Source organism: Abramis brama (assembly GCF_963993115.1).
Source record: "Abramis brama genome assembly, chromosome: 10".
Lineage (NCBI taxonomy): Eukaryota > Metazoa > Chordata > Actinopteri > Cypriniformes > Leuciscidae > Abramis > Abramis brama.
In genome coordinates, this window is record NC_139972.1 from 3,931,642 (window position 1) to 3,952,500 (window position 20,859).

The 20,859-nt window shown below is 36.2% G+C and overlaps 1 protein-coding gene across 5 annotated transcripts in view; it reads right to left on the reverse strand.

The window, feature by feature from the left end:
* lrfn1 (leucine rich repeat and fibronectin type III domain containing 1) overlaps nucleotides 1-20,859 on the reverse strand; it is a 162,272-nt gene that overhangs the window by 16,918 nt on the left and 124,495 nt on the right. Inside the window, exons 1-2 of one of the 5 annotated variants that reach the window (XM_084127506.1) lie at nucleotides 3,939-4,039; nucleotides 1,618-1,736 (exon numbers count right to left, since the gene is read on the reverse strand). The exons of 1 other annotated variant lie outside the window; for it this stretch is intronic. The gene's annotated coding sequence lies outside the window, so the exon portion shown is untranslated. Of the gene's footprint in view, nucleotides 1-1,617; nucleotides 1,737-3,922; nucleotides 4,092-20,859 lie in introns of those variants that run through there. 3 more of the 5 variants (XM_084127502.1, XM_084127505.1, XM_084127504.1) reach the window with 3 other exon arrangements.

Here is a 20,859-nt window from a genome sequence, read left to right on the forward strand (position 1 = left end):
CACCGATATGAACATTTTGGCTTATACCGATAACATTCTTTATATTTGAAAGCTGATGACCAATATATTGGCCGATAAATCTAAATAGAAATTTTTATATAATTTTTGAGAGCCTGATTACAAAACTAAAAGTCTCACCATAAAACACAAACACACAATTATAATGTTCTTATTATAATTTTATGTAGCCGATATGACAGACTTAACTGTTGCACTTCACTGTATTTTCCTTTTATGAAGTGATTCCAATCATATTTCAAGCAATTAAAAACCATCAAGTTGAACAGTGCGCATCTGAAGAGTCTCAGCTGAAGGAAATAATCCATTATTTATTGGCTTTAACATATCGGCCAAATATTCTTATCGTGCCACTAACGATAATATTAAAAATTAACATATATCGGCAGATATACCGCCAATATGGTGGCCGATATATCATGCATCCCTACTATTTATACTTATAAACAGTGTTAGATACTACTTACAGTGTTGTTGTACATTAAACAGTATGTAATAATAACAGAGTGTAAATGATTATACTTATTACAAAAATTAAATGGATGCCGCCTTATTGGGACAATAAAGCACACCCTACTCCTACCCACTTTATTTCCACTTTTCGAATATTTTCGAATTCGGTAAAAGGTTGATTCGAACTCTGCTCGATTTGCGATATTGATACTGTCAACAATCCAGCATCTTCAGTAATTTTGTCTGGATGTAAGTGGGCCGAGTTAGTGTAAATATCCTCGGGCAGCAAGGCAGATATATATCTATTTACTTACTGTAAAGAGTCACTCTGTTAATTTTATCCATTGGGAACGGATTAGATGGTCATAAATGTCTCTATATGGAAAGTGGAGGGATTGATTGATAACATCAGCTGAGAGGGAAAGTCATTTCAGAAGCGACTCGAGATACCAATTACCACTAGATGAAAATAATCTGAGAATAACCTTTTTTTTTTTTTCTTAAGAAAAACATGCGCTGGCAAGAACATGTATTAAGAAAGCAAGCATTTCATCACAAAAGCAGGAATCTGCGGTGAGCTTACTGACCCCGAGTAGGTTATTAAAAGTTTTCCTAACCTTTCGTGCGAGTCAAAGGAAAAGTAAACATCATCCAATATAAACAAGCTTCTGAAAATAAGACCAAATCCTTGAACTCTGCCATGTATTTCTTGTTATACTCTCAACAACAATTTCTTCCCCACAATATGACTTTTCACACGGACAAAATCCTCTCCAACACCTCATCATCAAGGTCCGTGGAAATTTCAGAGCGATAGCTTTGTGTGCTCCGGACCGATTCTGAGCTGAAGTAACACTCCGGAAAATTAGACAGTTGTAGGAGTGACTTAATTGTCCTATAAATTGTGGTAATAAACCTGAAGGGATGTGGAGGAATAAAACGGGCTTTGATCTACATCCATCAGGTTTTGATGTGGTTTGATGGGTCCCGTGTGCTACGACAGGCGCTCTCACTCTTTGATCTCCATTTAGCTGTATTGATTTCTCCGCTCAGAGATCTGGCTCTGCATTGAAAGGGCGGGAGAAATATATATATAAAAAAACTTAAAATGCTGATTGGGAAATAACCGCAAACTCCCTGATGGACCTGCACATCTGGTGTTTCTCCATGACACTACATTCATCTCCTCTCTGCAATCTCTCCATCCTCGTCGTGTTTATCGATGCGTCCACTTAACCCGGATCTCATGGCACATTTCCCAAGTCCTGTGAAACGTCAAACCAATGACACAATGTTAGCTGCTCTTTATTTATCTGCTGTCCTCTGCTCTGTAACTCTCCATCATTTTAAGAGCAAACTCTAGATGCGAGGCCTCGTCATGCTTGACATCATATTACATATTAACGTGTGATATTTTCCCAGTGCAGGTCGTAATAAAAGACATCATGTATGAAACTATGTCTAAATGAAATACTCTGTCGAGTGTAAAGAAGTCTCTTTGGCTGATTGGTTTTGTTCTCACATCTGAAAGCAACACGACACTGACTGCGACATGCCAAGAGTCCTGTAGTTTTAATAGAATCGAATACATTATGTTAAGTTACGAATTATATTAAATTCATAATATATTCATGATGAATTTGCTGTTGATATAAAATAATGCAACACACTATATTCACTATTAGACAGACAGACAGACAGACAGACAGATAGATAGATAGATAGATATAAATTATAATACAAATAATCCCTGTATAGTCTCTAAATTAATATTCATAATTGCATGCATTATAATGATATAAAAATGAGAAATTGTATTTCATGCTACTCTGCTAATTCATGTGTCTGCTTTCTCTCTGCTAATGAACATGTTCATTTGGCTTAATTAGCAAATCTAATTGCAAAAGCAAATGTGTGCATAACAGTGGCATCGATACGCGAGCTAGCGTTTCTGCAGTGCTTGTAAATGCCGGCGCTGATCGATAGGTCTGACTCCGTACGAGTCCGAGTTCAATAAGGGCCCGATCCGCCAGCGATGAGGAATAATTGTGTGTGTATTCAGTGCTAACTGGGACACAGTGTCTTTTCTCAGTGGAGAGTGTGGCGGAGCGATTCCTGTCTCTGTCTCGGAGGATTCACTCCATTGATCTCCGGCAACACAGAAAAAAAAAAAAAAATAGCCCGGAGAACTTTGTTTCCAAGGCAACTCTGCGGAAGAATGCAGGTCTTTGAATGCCATTAAGCTGCGGGAGAATCCGAGGTCTTGATGGAGATGGGACAGGTATTGAATATTTACAAGTGCTTTAACCAGGCTTTTAAAGAGCGTGAAGAGCGGCCGGACACACGTGACATCGCATGCAGATTCCACAGCCATTCGTCTCCAGTAAAACACCAGACATTAACGTCAAAGTGAGGCGCTGGCTTTCTACAGCATCGCTTCTGTTGATCTACACAACCGTCACGTCGCCTGCGGACTCACTGGGCTCGTTACTTTAGTTTCAAGTAATTTCAGTGGAGTTACCGTTATTATTTTTTATACTTTAAGTAAATTTCCAAGCCTGTAATTTGTTACTTTTACTTGAGTAAAGAAGTTAAATCAGTACTTCTACTTTTACCACAGTATTTTTTAACACAAGTATCTGTACTTCTGCTTGAGTACCGGAAGTGAGTATTTTTGCCATCTCTGACTGAATGTAAATCAATGATAACATATACTTGCATTTGATGCATTTAAAATGCATTTAAATATCTGCCAATAATGTCTTAGTAAGATGATATTTAATGCTTTGTTTTATGATCAAATCTCTGTCGTTTTAAAACATATACAGTAATGCAATGAACTACAATGATGATCGAGAAACGAACAAACCTCCCTCAAAAGTCTGACGATCATATTTGAGACTCATGATTTTTCTTTTAAAAAAGTTTGGATAATCAAGTAAACCTGAGGTACTTCAGTCAGTAAGTGTTCATCTTGAAATATAAAGGATATTCTTACATTTACTTGATAAAAATCAGGTCAGATTTGACAGAAGAAAGACACGTGAAGCTCTAGCTGAAGGTTTGTACAATTATCCTAAAAGACTTTAACGTGGACAGAAAGTCTAAACTATCAATCAGACGACAGAAACGTGAAAATAAGTGAGGAATGAGTGAAAGATGATTTTATGTTTGTGGTAATCAAGCATGCTGTTGACTGAGCTTAACCCAGAATATTCCTCTAAAACTGCGAAAGCTCTTTCTTGCGACTGTGTAAATAGATAATAATCAAGCGTCTGTTGGATCAGAGCAGATTTATGAAAGTCTGCTGTACTTTTTCATAGAAATACTTCCTTCACTTACAGCACAAACAACTCATACATTTTTCAAACGTTACAGAGTTCAAAAGGTTCAGCTGAAAATGTGTGTCTCGGTTCATGAAACTTTCATCAAATCTGCTCTAGTAACTTACATTTCCTTGATCTCACCTTGAGGCAAGAGCATATTGCCATCTCCAGATGTGTGATGTGTGTTAAACGCCTGTTCTTTACACACCTGAAGCTCATCAGCTGCTGTGTTCACTCCTCAGAGACAGAGAAAACACCAATTACAGCCGACCGAAGTCTTGCCCTCGGTGTCATGGAACTTCAGACTTTAGCACATTATTGATGTGTGTGTGTGTGGTGTTTTAAACAGGCTTATTATCGTTAACTAAATCTAAAACTATTAAAAAGGTCATGACATGTTTTTTTTTTTCTTGTTTTTTTTTCACTTACACATTTTATATATATATATTAAGGCGAGACACTACAGGTGAATATGGTAAAAGTTTTAACTAGCAGATATCACCATGAAACTTTCCCAGTTGATTTCCTACATTAAGATGTATTACAAGTTTTCCGTAATTTAATGTTTAAATATGCAAATTTGTCATTATCTAATTAAATATGTGCTAATTTGTATATATTTTAAAAAACGAAATCTGAGTATTGGATAAAGCCAGGTTCAAAATTATTTTTTCATTGTGTTCACATATTAGATGTGGAAAAAATACAGAGGGATTTATGGATATCTACTTTTGTTATCCTGTAAATCAGAATATACTGTCAAAAAATTGATTTTCGCCATGTATTTTGGAATAAAATGTTACATAAATCAGGCTAGGAATAATATATTTACAAATCCCTCTGTAAATGTCTTCATAATATAACTAAGTACAAGACTGGGAAGTTTGGTGTATATAGGTGCTACTGGAGTGGAGATTTCGGACTTGGGAGTATGAGAGAAAGGTCATTTTGAGAAAACGGGCTTTAAAGATTTATATCAGCCAATGAGATTGCGCATTTAGAGTTAAATCCCCCCTTTTACTTTCACGATTGGTTGCTGATAAAAAGGAAATGACCATATTTGGATCCGACAGCATTGTACAGGAGAGAGAGAGCTTTCCAGCGGTGTGTGTGATGACAGAGAGCAGACAGAGATCGCGGAGCAGCATGTTGATTAAGAACGCCAACTTTTGTTGAATTTAGGAGAAATCTACAGACGCAAACAGACAAAGTGTAGTAAAATAAAGACCTAAATGTGTATTTCGGACTTTTTTTCACCACAAGTCTGAAAGAAGCTTGTATTATTGAAGACAAATATCCCAAAATCTCAAAATTGACCAGTGGAAAAAAAAAACAATGTTTTGTCCTGCCGTGTCTCGTCTTAAATATTATTTCAAAATATTTTATATGAATAATAATGTTAATGTTAAATTATTAAAATATATTAAAATATTAAAATAACTAAATATACTTATAAATATAATATAATACAACTAAAATTGTAAAATTGTAGTGTTGAAAGTAAAAACAGTACTGGTAATTTATATATATATATACACATATATATATATATATATATATATATATATATATATATATATATATATATATATTAGATATGAATGAAGAACAAAACACTAAATTTGGTATTTATCTGGTATTTATCTCACACACTACAGCTACTGGTTTTATTTTACTATGCAAAAAACGCATAGAAAAGCAAACAGCTCACAGGAAAACACATGGACTACAACATTAATTATGTTGGTTCTCTCTTGTTTTTGCATGTGTTCATAATTTATTTGAATGACAACCTAGATAAAAATTATGTTGGCCCAATTTGGCATGTTTCATTGCGTTATTATCACAAATAAAACAATTAAACTCCCAAGCACAACTACGCAATATGATTACAATACAAAATCCTTAATAACATACAAATAAAGGCTGAAGATGTCAGTGTTCCTATAGGCCGGACTTAAAGCTCAAAAGCCTCTCAGAAAACTGTATCTTTTGCCTATTTATTCATGGGAAATGTTGTCGCTGACTAATTTTCCTGTGCTCTGGTAAACAGAGACGGTCTCTCTGAAGGCTGTGCTTGTTTGTGTCCGAGTGCGGTCTAATAACTCATCAGTCACGGACTATTATGATGGGAAATTTAACGAGATGAATCACTCTCCGAAGTGTAATGAGCATTTTAATAAGCTGCAGTTCTTTATCCAGACAACACTGCACACAAAGACGCTTTCACGAATCAAAAAGTCACGAATGAGCTAACGGAGAACTTGCGATGCTTCTTTGTTTGTCCAGGCGTGAGTATTCCCGAGCCGGGACACTATCTGAGGACTCGAACTCCTTCACTGATCTGTTAATGAGCAGAACAATCCTTTCTCCACAGCGTTTTCTTCCTCGTGTCAGCCAACACCCGGTTCAGCTGCACCGAGGAGAAGCCTTCTCTACGCCGGTTCAATCGGAAGCTCCTTGACTTTAAAAGTGCATTTCACGCTGCATTATGGGAATGAAAACATGGCAGGACTTTACGTTTTTTAAACCCTCGCTCTAGTGAACGACAGATGCATTTACAGTTCATATGCTTTAGTTCACCAACAAATGAACAATCTGTCATCATTTACTCATCCTTATCCATACAATGAAAGTCAATGTTGTTTGAACCCCAGTTTTCTCATCAGAAGAAAGAACGCCATCTAGGTTTGCAACACATTACTGTAAATAAATGATGACATGCTTATATTTTTAGGTGAACTATCCATTTAAAGGGGTCAATATTTAAAGGGATATTTAAAATCAAACAGATCTCGGTCCCCATTGACTTCCATAGTAGGAAAAATATATACTATGGTAGTCAATGGGGACCGAGATCTGTTTGGTTACAAACATTCTTCCAAATATCTTCCTTTGTGTTCAGCAGAACAAAGAAACTCATACAGGTTTGGAACAACTTGAGGGTGAGTAAATGATGACAGAATTTTCATTTTTGGGTGAACTATCCCTTTAATGCCATTTTGCCATTATTGTTCATGCAAAAGAAGCTTTGTTTATGGTTGATCCATTCACTTCGCTGTCAAACCTCATGATTATACACTCTTTTAGACTATTCTGTACAACAACAAGCAGAGAAAATAATAACTCTACCGTATAGTGGATTGTAGTGCTGGACAAAACAACAACTTACAACCCAATAACCAGAATCTAGACGGGCTGTGAGTCTCTAGTTTACCAAGTCAGACATCAGCAGAACTTTACAGCTCAAATACACATTTATACTAAGAAATTCATATGATTTAATAAATATAGGGCTGCACATTTCTGCTGTTCAACCCTCCAGACGTCATAGACCTCCATTAGGAGTGTTTTACAGTGCGATTATGGAGAAATCATTAGTATTAGAGCAGCAGTGCTCGACGATTCAACTTCAAATATTTATTCTAAAACTGTCGCCTCTGTGTTTTAAAGTTTACCTTTGGGTTTACCTGTCAAGCACGACCTTTACATATCCTTTGTTATTTTCCATGAAGATCTGCTGACTTTTACAAGAGTCCTCAGAGATGATTCGAGCTCAAGAGTCTGAAACTGAGCCGAACATCTCAAGAACGTGCTTACAGCTCATTACTAAAGCTACAGGAGATTTCATATTTACATTTAATACAAAACTAATTAAGATTACTACTACTACTAATAATAATATAAAAATATTATATATAAAATTTGGATTCACTCACACACACACACACACTATATATATATATATATATATATATATATATTACGAGGACAAAACAGAGGTCATTGTGTTTGGCCAGCTAAATGACCCCACTAAGGCCCTCCTAGATGCAAGCCCATTGGCACCTTTCTGTAAAACGTCGGTACGAGATTTAGGCATCCAAATAGATGATAACCTAAAAATGGAGAAACACATAAATTCGGTGGTACGTGCTTGTTTTTATAATTTGCGTCTCTTAGCAAAAACGAAACCTTTCCTATCTAATGTAGATTTCGAAAAGATTATTCATACTTTTGTGATATCGCGTCTCGATAACTCCCTCTATTGTGGCATTTCTGCCACATCCCTGGCCCGTTTACAATCAGCACAAAATGCTGCAGCGAGGCTGTTAAAGAGGATCAAGAAATACGAATCCATTACTCCGATTTTAGCTCATTTGCGCTGGCTCCTCTTTCATCTTAGAGTCAAATACAAGATTTTAATGTTTGTATATAAATCGCTAAATAATCAGGCCCCAGTGTACCTTGCAAACCTTTTGATTCCTCATAATCCCCAGAGATCATTGCGCTCAGAAAATCAAAAACTTCTTGTCGTACCAAGGACCAAACGCCTACATAAAGGCGATCGCGCTTTCGCTGTTATGGGACCGAGATTATGGAATGAGCTGCCTTTATCTATTAGATCTGCTAAATCTATATCAGTTTTTAAGAACCTGCTCAAGGCCCATTTATCACTGACCGCTTATAATAAGTAATTTCAATGTGGTATATGTGGTGTCTGTGGCGTGAGATTTGTTACTATGTATGTTTGATACTGTATCTTGTATTCTTTTTTATTTTAATGTAAAGCACTTTGGGCAACCTTGGTTGCATTTAGCAGTGCTATATAAAGAAAGAAAGAAAGAAAGAAAGAAAGAAAGAAAGAAAGAAAGAAAGAAAGAAAGAAAGAAAGAAAGAAAGAAAGAAAGAAAGAAAGAAATATAATATCAATATTTATAATAATTTACATTTAAAATATGAACTATTTTAAAAAAAATATTATTATTTTGTTAATTTGCTCTTTTTTATAATATTTATAAATAAATATATAAAATATTATATAGTGTGTATATAATATTTAGACCTCGTTGTTGTTAATTTGCTCTTTATATATATATATATATATATATATATATATATATATATATTACATACACATATTTAGATGTCACATTTATTAACTAATAAATATTTAACTTGGCAAATTAGTTTTTGCTGTTATATTAAGAATCATGAAATTTCACAGGTATTGGTGTCATTTAGCGAAGCCTTATTCATGAGAACCCTATTAAGCTTTAAGTGTATTTGGTTCAAGTGTTCTGGCATCAGTATCTGTAGATAAAGTGTGATTTTAACAGAGCGAGCGTGTGTGTCATTAGAGAGCCACGTGTGTGTGTGTGTGTGTGTGTGTGTGTGTGTGTGTGTGTGTGACCCAGAGCGCTTCAGATCCGCATGACTACTGACGACACGTCTAATGTTTGTTTGTTTGAGCTGCAATACAAAGGTTAAAGCTCCTGTTCCGTGACTTCTGTCTTTCGCCTAAAGGAAGAGTTCACAAGCACACATGATGTAAACAAACATGAAGGATTCCTGCCGTCCCCAGGAGATTCCCGAAGCTCTCGCTCAATCCAGAGGTGTTTTCAGGATCTTTCTGCACGCGCTCGTCCTGGTTCGTCCCACGAGTTTAGGTTGTTTTTCAGTACACAAAATTGACATACTGTAATACTACAGACTACATCAACTTTTCTCTGTGTTCCTGTTTAAATTAATGCTCACTTGTTTTAAAGTAACATTAATGTGTCACACTACAAACCATGCACCAATATTCACTGCAAAACTGAATGAATAGCTTCAACAATAGACTGAAGAAACATTAGAGATACTTGACATGTGACAAAGGACTTTTTTGATATTCTTCATAAATCTGAACATTGAATAAAGTCAGGTTCAAGATTCTTGTTTGATTTTGTTGACATAACAGAGTTAGAGTTTTTACAGAAAGGATTTTGAAAATCTTTTTATCACTCCATAAACAAATAAAAATACTGTCAACAGCTAGAAAAAAATTCACCTTGTTTTTAGGAATAAAATGTTGTATAAAATCAGATGAACGTTATATAAAAACAAACCCCTCAGTAAAACCTTCAGAATGTAGAAGGGAATAATGTATGCAAGTGAAAAAACTCACAGCCTTTAAAGATACATATTGAGATTGAAATCTGTAGACGCAAATAGATAAAGTGCAATAAAATAAACACTTAAAAGTGTATTTAGGATGTTTTTAGTATTATTTATACTATTATAGTTTGCATTCATATTTTTTAACAGACAGAATTAAAAAAAATGCATTTTCAGCATTTTTTTTAGGAATAAAAGGTAAATATGTATCAGCCGAATTTTTTATGAACAAACCCCTCAGTAAAATCCTTCAGAATATAGATATTAATAAAACTGTAAGTTTTGGTGTATATAAGTGCTGCTGAAGTGGAGAAAAAACTCTTTAAAACAGCCTTTAAATATATGTAGTGTAACTGAAATCTACAAATGCAAATTGACATTTGCAATCAAATAAACACTTAACATTTGATTTTGGATGCTTGCTTTCCACTATTCTGAAACAACACATTATGAGAAGAATAAATAGCCCAATACCTCAAAAATGACTAATGCATGTTTTTGCCTTCAGTCATTTTTGAAGGAATCACTTTTACTGCATGTAAAAGTGCAACAATGGCATTTTGGGTTTTGAGATCCACAGAAGTAAAGAAACATCAGGGAGAGTAGACGATGACCGGTTGTTAATCGACTGCACCGTTCCTTTAAGACCCTGACAACACGTTCATGTAGACACAACGGAGAAACCCCGAGTGAAGCGCTGTTGAAGTGATGATGATGTGTTTCAGAGGATCAGCTCTCTTCCTGTCAATCAAACTGACCTCTGACAGCAGATTCAGTGTTTCACCTCAGTCCTCCTCTCTCAGAGAAACAACCGCTGATTCTGACGATAATATACAAAACAGCATCCAATCACAGGACAGAGATGAAGATGACATCATGTGCATGATGACTAGTGTGTCACTATAAATATTAAAGGACAAGTTCACAGAAAATAAAAAAACAATAATTTACTCATTCCCAACCTGACTTACAAAATAAAAACTAAGCCAGATGCTCTTTTCCAATATATATTATAGCAATATATTATTTCCAATATATATCATATTAGCATTTTTTAAATTTACAATATTTAAAAAAAAATATTGCAATGACAATAATAAGATCTAAATTATTATATTTCAATTGATTATATATATATATATATATATATATATATATATATATATATATATATATACAGTATATATGTATTTATTATATATTTATTATATATTTTTAAAGTTAATTAACAATAATAATAATAATACCTATGTGTATATATATATATATATATATATATATATATATACAGTGGTGTGAAAAAGTGTTTGCCCCCTTGGTAAATATGATCAAATATGGCTGTAAAAAATAAATCTGCATTTTTAATCCTTTTGATATTTTATTTAAAAAATGTGCAAAAATCTAACCTTTCATCGAAGTAAAATAATTGAAAGTAGGGGGAAAATCACATTATGAAATAAATGTTTTTCTCCAAAACACGTTGGGAACAATTGTTTGCCCCCTTTTATTAAATACTTTTTGCAACCTCTTTTTTTCCAAGATAACAGCTCTGAGTTTTCTTCTATAATGCCTGATGAGTTTGGAGAACACCTGATAAGAGATCAGAGACCATTCCTCCATACAGAATCTCTCCATCCTGTTCTCCGTTATAAGATTTCTAGCACAGGCTGTCAGGTTTAGATTTTTTATCTGTTGGTATTTGATCGAATCCGTGATGCCATGTATCTGAACAAGATGTCCAGGACCTCTGGCAGAAAATTAGGCCCACAGCATTAAAGATACAGCAGAGTATTTCATTTTACACATGGAACCATAGAACATTTGAAAAGTAACTGACACTACTGGAACTTCAAACGGGATGGGTTCTATGGTCAGATGAAACAAAAACATTAGCTTTTTTGGCAGCAAACACTTAAGATGAGTTTGGTGCACACAGGGATAAAAAAGTACCCCATGTGTAAAATGAAATACTCTGCTGTATCTTTAATGTTGTGGGCCTAATTTTCTGCCAGAGGTCCTGGACATCTTGTTCAGATACATGGCATCACGGATTCGATCAAATACCAACAGATAAAAAATCTAAACCTGACAGCCTGTGCTAGAAATCTTATAACGGAGAACAGGATGGAGAGATTCTGTATGGAGGAATGGTCTCTGATTTCTTGTCAGGTGTTCTCCAAACTCATCAGGCATTATAGGAGAAGACTCAGAGCTGTTATCTTGGAAAGAAGAGGTTGCAAAAAGTATTTAATAAAAGGGGGCAAACAATTGTTCCCAACGTGTTTTGGAGAAAAACATTTAATCGGGTCAGCGGTTTAAATGTTTGTCAAAATCAGTGAAATATCAATTATTTAAACCAATTTTGATACTACAACAAAAATACCAGCCTAATTAATGTGAATTTAAAACAAGTAAGCAGTCAGTAACAAAATAAGAACAAACAATCGAATTACAAATAGGACAAATAAATACAATAGAACAAAGAAAGGCTACAAATGAAATAAACCGTGTTTTTAGAGTTTTTCAGGTAGATCTAACAGGTACAGAAATTTGAATAAAGTAATCAAATGTGAAAAAAAGCATATTCATTACTGTATAAATTATATATAGATGGATATTTTTGTAAAGTTGAAAAGGGTAGCCTATTTAGTCAAGAGCAGTGAGTATTTCTTTGTCCTTTGTTTGATTAACATTAAAACACAGAAGCAGGTTTATCAAACTGCTGCCCCTTTAAGACCAAACGCACGGACCGCATTTGAACATGCTACGTTCATTTGAGATATAACCGACTTTGTTTACTATAGGATACTCGCCAAGACGGGCGTTATTACATAATTTTGTGTGAATTCGTCCGTACAAGCGCAAGACGTGAAAGACAATAATTCAGTATTTTGCGCGCAGAGACGCTGGTTTGCGGGGCGCGCGCTTTGGATGTTTGCGTTCATGGAACTTCTTGACCTGCACACGTCCTGTAATAATGTAGGAAACCACTCGTTATACTTAAATCAGGTAACAGTTCATGTTTTACTTTACTTACATATACGATTTAGTTTTCATCCAAATAACGTGCTGAGTGAACGATCAGCAATCAAGAGCATTCAACAGAAGTGCGCTCTCTCTCTCTCTCTCTCTCTCTCGTCAGTTAACGTTAATAAGCTACATGCCTCGTTTTATTTTCTTTGCCATTGACATCCGACTGAACAAACTTTCCACTGATGTCTGTTTAAAGGGATGTGCTCGACCAGCTCGCGCGTCTGTGCCATTGCGCACTTAATCCACTGCGCGTTTTTCTCTTATCAGAAAAAGCCCAAACCGCCGACATTATACTTTCCTATGCCTCAGTTCACCTCGACAAAGCACTCGCGGCGGCCAGTTTCGTTTCGCAAAATGTACGTTGTATCGGTGCGTGGTATCGGCAAATTTTTATGAGTACGAGTATATGAGGACAGTATCGGCCTGATCCCCAATGCCAGTATCGGGCCATCCCTAATCTAAAGTCTTCATATTATACATATATATATATATATATATATATATATACATACACACATATATAAAGAGCAAATTAACAACAACGAGGTCTAAATATTATATACACAATATATAATATTTTATATATTTATTTATAAATATTATAAAAAAGAGCAAATTAACAAAAATTATAAAAATAATAATATTTAAATGTGATATATTTCTGTTATAAAAGTTTTTAGAATGTGATCATACGATTACCGCCCGCTGAGCTCGCTGTCAGGGTCTGTGAGTGTGTGATTATACGTGTGGAACAGCTGTTATTAGCACTGCATATGCAGAACAGCATGCTCACTTCTACAGATATACCCTTCAGAACATCTACTGAAATAATCTGGAAAAACTGGTCATTTAGACATCATCATGCTTATGATATTTGACTTCGTTAACATGGTAACACTTTACGGTAAGGGTACATGAATTATCATGAATTCATGTATAAATTCATGCATGAAATATGCATTCATTCATGCATTAATATCTCATGAATCATCAGGAACTAACACGAGTTCAACGTTTTTCATTCATGACTTCATGGATGAACAACACCTTAATTAAAACATTAACTAAGATGAGTACATCATCATGAATTATGATTTATTACGCATGATCATGATGTTTTCTTTGTTCACACAAAAAAATTGGTCTTTACCACCCATTGTGGATACAGCTATGGTTATGGTACATGAATCATCATGAATTCATGCATAAAAAAGTATTAATTCATGCATGCAAGACTACTCTTCAAATTATTAAAGGAATGTACAAAAATCCACATTATCTAATGCATGCATACAGGCTAGAACAGTATATCAATTAATGTGAGAACTTGTAAATGTGAGTTATCCAGCATGTTCATGTCTTCTTTATAGTCTGCAGGTAAATGGACAGAGCCCAAAATTGGCCAATCACAGCACATAACATACGAATTCTGTTGCCGTTCAAATACAGTAGTCATCATTAACTAAGCATTATCTATCAATGACTTCATCATGTGTGTGGCCCCTCAACTAAAGTGGTGACTTGGTGCTTTGAAACACTGATGAACAATGTGGCATAACTGTGAAATGACATGAATATGAACATGAAAGTTCAAGCCTTTGCAAACAATGTACTGTGGACACAAATGGACTTTGATCTTAACTTTACTGCTTTATTCTTAAACGGTACATGATAATTCATGTACCCTTACCTTAAAGTGTTACCGTTAACATTTACATTACAAAAAGCATTTTCAGATCTTTATTTTATGTTTTAGATGTTAAGAGCTATGTTTTTTTTGCATCTAATAATTGTAGAAATTATCATTTTCCATCCTTATTTTCACTCTCTGTCATTATAAGCAATAATAAGATACACACTTGTTGTCTCTATGGAATAAAGTGCACTGATGAATCATTCACAACGGAATAAGTAAATTAGCTATTAGGAAAGTAAACAGATTCTTATGTTGATCTTAAAGTGTTTACAGTAATTCCTCTTCTTGCATTAATGCGACTAAATGTCAAAAGTTTGAGAAAATGAGTTAATGACTTTTTTCAATCTATCTGTGTTTTGAACAGCTCAATCATTACTAATGGCTGGTTTTAACTAATTACGGTGTGTTATGACGAGCCTCTAAATCATTCCAGTTTGTTCGGCTCTTGTTTTATTCCCTCTCACTCTTTTTAAAGAAAATCTGTTTGGAGTTCATTACTAGCAGATGCTGCCTATTGATGGTTATATATGGATAATGTTTTCAATAGCGAGTGTGTGTTGATACTGTTTCCTATGCAATGATGTTAGCCAATCATAACAGTGTGTGGTTACTGACAAGCCTTAAAGGAGCCACGCCTTAAAAACTGATCATTTCAGACCGAATGAGGGATGAAAAGAATCGTTTTTCTCAAATATATTTGTTAGTTTGTTTTTTGTGTAAAAAAAACTTTAACATTATAAGTGACATTACAAGGAACATATTAAAGGGGTGGTTATAATGCCCTTTTCACAAGATGTAAAATAAGTCTCTGATGTCCCCAGAGTGTGTATGTGAAGTTTTAGCTTAAAATACCCCATAGATATTTTTCTATAGCATGTTAAAGTTAAAGTTTTTGAGGGTGAGCAAAAACGCACTGTTTCGTGTCTGTTCCTTTAAATGCAAATGAGCTGCTGCTCCCAGCACAGAGGGCAGAGCTTCGAATGCTCATGTCCTTTTACCTCACACAGACATGCACTGAAAATTTCAAAAACTTTTAGCCTTTTATGTTCAAACTGGAGTCAGACACTGATGGAGAGACTCTAGAGCAGGGGTGCCAAACCCTGCTCCTGCCGATCGACTGTCCTGCACAGTTCATCTCCAACCCTAATCAAACACACCTGAAGCAAACAATTAAGGTCTTCAGGATCACTTGAAAATTAAAGGCAGGTATGTTTGATTAGGGTTGGAGATGAACTGTGCAGGACAGTCGATCGGCAGGAGCAGGATTGGGCACCCCTGCTCTAGAAGAAGTGACAACATGTAGAAGCAACAGGACATTTCTGAATGGTTAGTTGATGAATTTATGAAGCTGATGTGTAGTTATCTTCTAGTCATTGATTAGCATATTCTGTCTTGATAATCTATAAATCGTGTTCAGGGGGCGGGGTTTATGTAAATTCTAGGGTTGGTGATGTCACTAACCCGGGAGGAATGTGGTGTAGTCTCTACCAGCCGTTTGTTGTAGTCCTTAAAAAGCGATTTCTTTAAAAGCAAATATCTCCCTTTGCTTTGAACTTTGAGCGTTGTAACTTTGCAGATGTTGTTTATGCTCAAACAGCAACATTACACACTAACTAAAGTTAGAAAAGTCAAATCATAATCAACCACCCCTTTAGAATAATTTTTAAAAATCCATGTCATGATCCCTTAAAGTAAAAATGTTCATTCATTAACCGTCAATAGTTCAGTAATTGAGGGGAATGTGGTCCGGGCTTTAATCTATTACATTTAATCCACCCTGAACCTGTAAGTACACTGTGTATTATTGTTTGTCTTGTAATAAATTCAGACTGCAACAGATGACAACTGAACTGATGTCCTTTATTCACTATCCCTCACGTGTCTCTGTCTTTCGTACTTCCCACGTACGACTTACATCATAACGTACTGCTTACGTCATCACGTATTACACATATAGAATACATTACACACTGTACATATTAGGCTGCTATTAATGTTTCTGTTTGCACTCATCTCTACAGCACAGGGTGTAAATATACTTACATATCCCCCATTATTCTGTGCAAGTGACAGATGACTGCTAAAGGTTTTGATATTGTGTTTAACGTTGTATGTGATGCAGTAAGTATTTTACCCCGTTACAAAAACACACGTCTGCCCAATAAGTCCTTCAGATGCAGTCCTGTGTGTGAATATCCAGTGATATTCGATTGAGTTTCTTGCCTTTCATTGGATCAGAGTATGACATCACACCAGAAAACAGATCATCAGAACAAAAATAAGACAACACAGTCTGCCAAACTGTGGAAAAAACCTCTCACCCGCTCCTGCTTTTCAGTCACTTCTGAATAAACATGTACTTGAAAAGATGATCAGTGAACGAGACAGTTAGTAGCAGTTCAGTTAAATTAAAGCTGAACTATGATGCAAAAAAGACTAGATTTGCCAAACAGATTTGCATGCGCATGTAAGATTCGTGAAAGTGTACATAAGATTGTGCAAGCGTAAATAAAATGTGTGTGTGCAAGAGAAGCTTTGTAACGGTGTAAATCAAGCCTATGAAACATATATTTGCAGTATTTTACCGTCGATTTGCAAACGAAAACATTAGTGTCAAGAACTGCAAAACGTATTGACTATTTAACTCATATAATATTATATGCTTTTGCAGTCTGCAGTCTTTGCCAGTGCAAGTACAACCAAAGCAGGTGTATTATCCGGACAGAGACCCATGACAGTATCCTCTCCTCTCTGCCCAGCTGTAAATGACCTACAGTTAACCAGGATGCTTGGACTGAGTTAATCTCACACAAAGCAGAAAGGAGGCTCCCCGTCTGTTGTGATCTGTCTTTAGTTGGATTCCTGCAGTGTTTTGATGAGGAATCTGACTGGCTCCGGGCCCTGAACAGCAGATTGAACTGAGTCAGGACGCCCGCGGCGTTAGCCCGATGCTAATGATAGAAACAGAGGACAGGAGAGCTAGCCCAACGTCACAGCAAATGAGTGGAGGCTTCTGGAAGCAAAATGAAAATAACAACACATCCATTTAAAAGTGCCTGCAGTGAAGAGAAAGAAGAAGAAGAAGAGGAAGGAAAATGGCAGTATCCTGCAGTGATAACTGGTGCTCCAGATGCAATCAGACTGGCTTTGAACATACTGCGCTTAAAACCTCAACAACGGCTTAAAATAGCACAGCAAAAACACATAACCTCCATAACCTCACACATAAAGCACCATAAATATATCAGTGCTCGCATCCTGCTGCTGCTACACGTTTTCATTAAGGTTTCATGGCATGACAACAAAAAATCATGACATAAAACATAATGATAAAACCTGAACTAACCTTCACTGTTAAAGGGGTGATGAACTGAGAAATCAAATTTTCCTTGAGCTTTTGACATATAAGAGGTCATCATACTATAAGAATATCCTGCAAGTTTCAGAACTGAAAACTTCCTTGTTAGTCCAATGAAAGCTTTTATTGACACCAGTCACTGCGAACGACAGGTTTTTCAAAGTGACGATGACGTCAAAGGGTGTCAAACACCGCCTCCGCAGAAGATCAACGCCTACTTCAACACTGCCTGTTTAGCCCCGCCCACCGATTCGCACATTACATGAAACTCATTATAATATGCAAAACTGTTATCCAATCATAGCAGTGGGCGTTTACTTCATAAAAAATAGCCTATTACTTATTAATTTTGATGTTTCTTAATGTAAAAACCAAGCGAACGTCATAAGTTAACCTCAGACAACAATATACATTTTTTAAAAAGCCAGTTCATGACCCCTTTAAAGGTGCAGTATGTAAGAATGACAACTAGTGGTCAAAATAGGTACTGCAGTTGAGTTCAAAATATCGGAGATGGACGTTTCTCCCGCCCCGCCTCCTCAGACTCGACACTCACACGGGTTGCCAATTTGAGCACACAAAACAGGAACGAACGCAAAGGACAATGAAAATGGGCAAATTGGCAACATGCAGTATCACAAAACAACAACAACAACAACAAACATTCCAGACTGGAAAACGCACATTTCAAAGTAAAATAACTGGCTGTAGAAGTGTTTTTCAGAGAAACGAGTATGTATGCAAATCCTCAATATATGCAAATATATTATGGTATTTTTATGCTTTAGTAGAATGAAAAAGTTACATACAGCACCTTTAAAATAAGCTGGTCTACCACATTAAGTTATCATTTTGAAATATGCTCAACAAGATCAACCTAAACACCCACAAGCTTATTAATCACTTAAAGCGCACTTATTATGCAACTTTTTACAAGATGTATTAGAAGTCTCAGGTGTTCCCAGAATGTTTCTGTGAAGTTTCAGCTCAAAATACCCCACAGATCTTTCATTATACCATGTTGTAATACCATTTTTGAGTGAAAGGAAAAACATGCTATTTTCATGCATGTATCTTAAAATGCAAATGAGCTGCTGCTCCCCGCCCACTTTCCAGAAGAGGGCGAAGCCTGTACAGCTCGTGCCTCGGATACTCTGTCAAAAACTAAAACATCTGTTTGGTTTTGATTATCATATATTTTGCTGAATGTCAGATGGCGCGTCCCTTGAGTATTAAACTCAGTAACGTAAACAGCAGGGAAAGAAATCGCATGTGTTTATTAGATCTGTGTATTAAAGTGACAGCAGCGTAATATTCAGTACCTACTGCTATATACACTGTTAATATGAATCAAACAACAAAAGAAAAACTGAAAATCACTCACTGCTCTTGACTGAATAACTTAAGTAGCTTTAATAAGAATACATTTCCTACTTCTGGCGAGGAGATAAACATGGCGGACTGTGTATAGCTCACTGAGGGGCGGAGTCTATGCTAATAGGGCGGAGTCTGTCAGCAGTCGTGGGCGGGGCCTAAGCGATGTCACATTGCATAGAAACAGCAAACGGCTCATTCTGAGACACAGCTTATGATTTATGGGGGTTAAAAAAGGAGTGAGTGGATTTTTACCATTATAGGGTGGTTGTGTACAAACTGCACACTAGGGCTGTCACTTTACGTTCGAAATTCGATTGCACAATCGATCGGACCAACCAACGCATGTTTCGAAAACGAAAATAGGGAATCGATTTTAACGGCCTTCTCTCGGAGCGCGTCCAGCTCGTCATGATACGCCCGCAGTGAAAGCGCGTCACACAGCGACTGCAGGCTCTGACACACACATAACAGCAGATTATACTTCTGCATAATGTCTCTTTTTACAACAAAACTGAATTCTGCCGGTATTCAGACATTCTCATGTATACAGATAAAGATTCAGGCTACGGGCTACAATCTACGCAAGCAAAATTTGTTTGACATTTCTAACCGTAGCCTTAACACGGGCATGTTGAAGACTGCAGTGATGTTGTTCATTGATGTTATGGCAGTCCACTCTGTTAATTGTTTTTCGAGAATGTTGCACTCCTGTTTGTCATTGTGCACGAAACTTCACGCCAATAAATCAACAGGATTATTTGCTTACTTTTACGCGTCTCAAGCGCCCTCTTTACGTTCATCCTAACGACTGTTAGTTGTCCGTGGATTTGCCCATATTTGGCGTTTAAAATGGAAACGTCTTTAGACATGGAAAATCGATTTTACAATCGATTCAATGAGCACTTATGTCTCAAAAATCGAACAGGATTTTTTCACAAAAGTGACAGCCCTACTGCACACACGTTTATTTTTAAACACCATGTAAAAGTGAATTTTGCATAATAGTTCCCCTTTAAACCAGTTCTGACCATTTAATGACTAAATTCAACCAGTTAGACATGACGTAATCCTCTGTTTGCACATGATATTAACATCTCAAGTGATTAGCGAATGCAGTGTATTTAGAGGCTGAAAACGTTAATCATCTGCCTTAGATGAACACTTGTGATTGGATCACCTCTAGGGTGAGTAACATCAACAGCTGGTTTAGGCTGTATTGTGTGGTTTGGTTTGGTTGAGATGAACCTACACCAGTTTGGCTGGAGGCTCATTACCTCACCTATACTAGTTCTTGAGGTGATATGAACCTGTTCATACGCTGTGCTGATTCTGCAATGTACAGAACAACTGCTGACTTCAGCTTGACATACAGTGAGACAGCTGCAAACGTCAAAGGACACACTGTTTCAGGACAAATGATCAATGCTATTTTTACTCTTGTGAGGACGTTCACCACGGCTCTCCTTGAAGCCTTTCCATCAACGTGTTGTAAAACTAACGAGATACTTTCCAAGAAGGAGGCGCTCAGGCCTGCTAGTTTCTCTGTCTTATCGCAGTGAATTTAATTTGTTCGGGCTGGTGGTGACAGCGAGCCGTCCCTCTGTCTCATTTATACACGAGCTCTCACAGCAGAGGAGACACACACACACACACACACACAC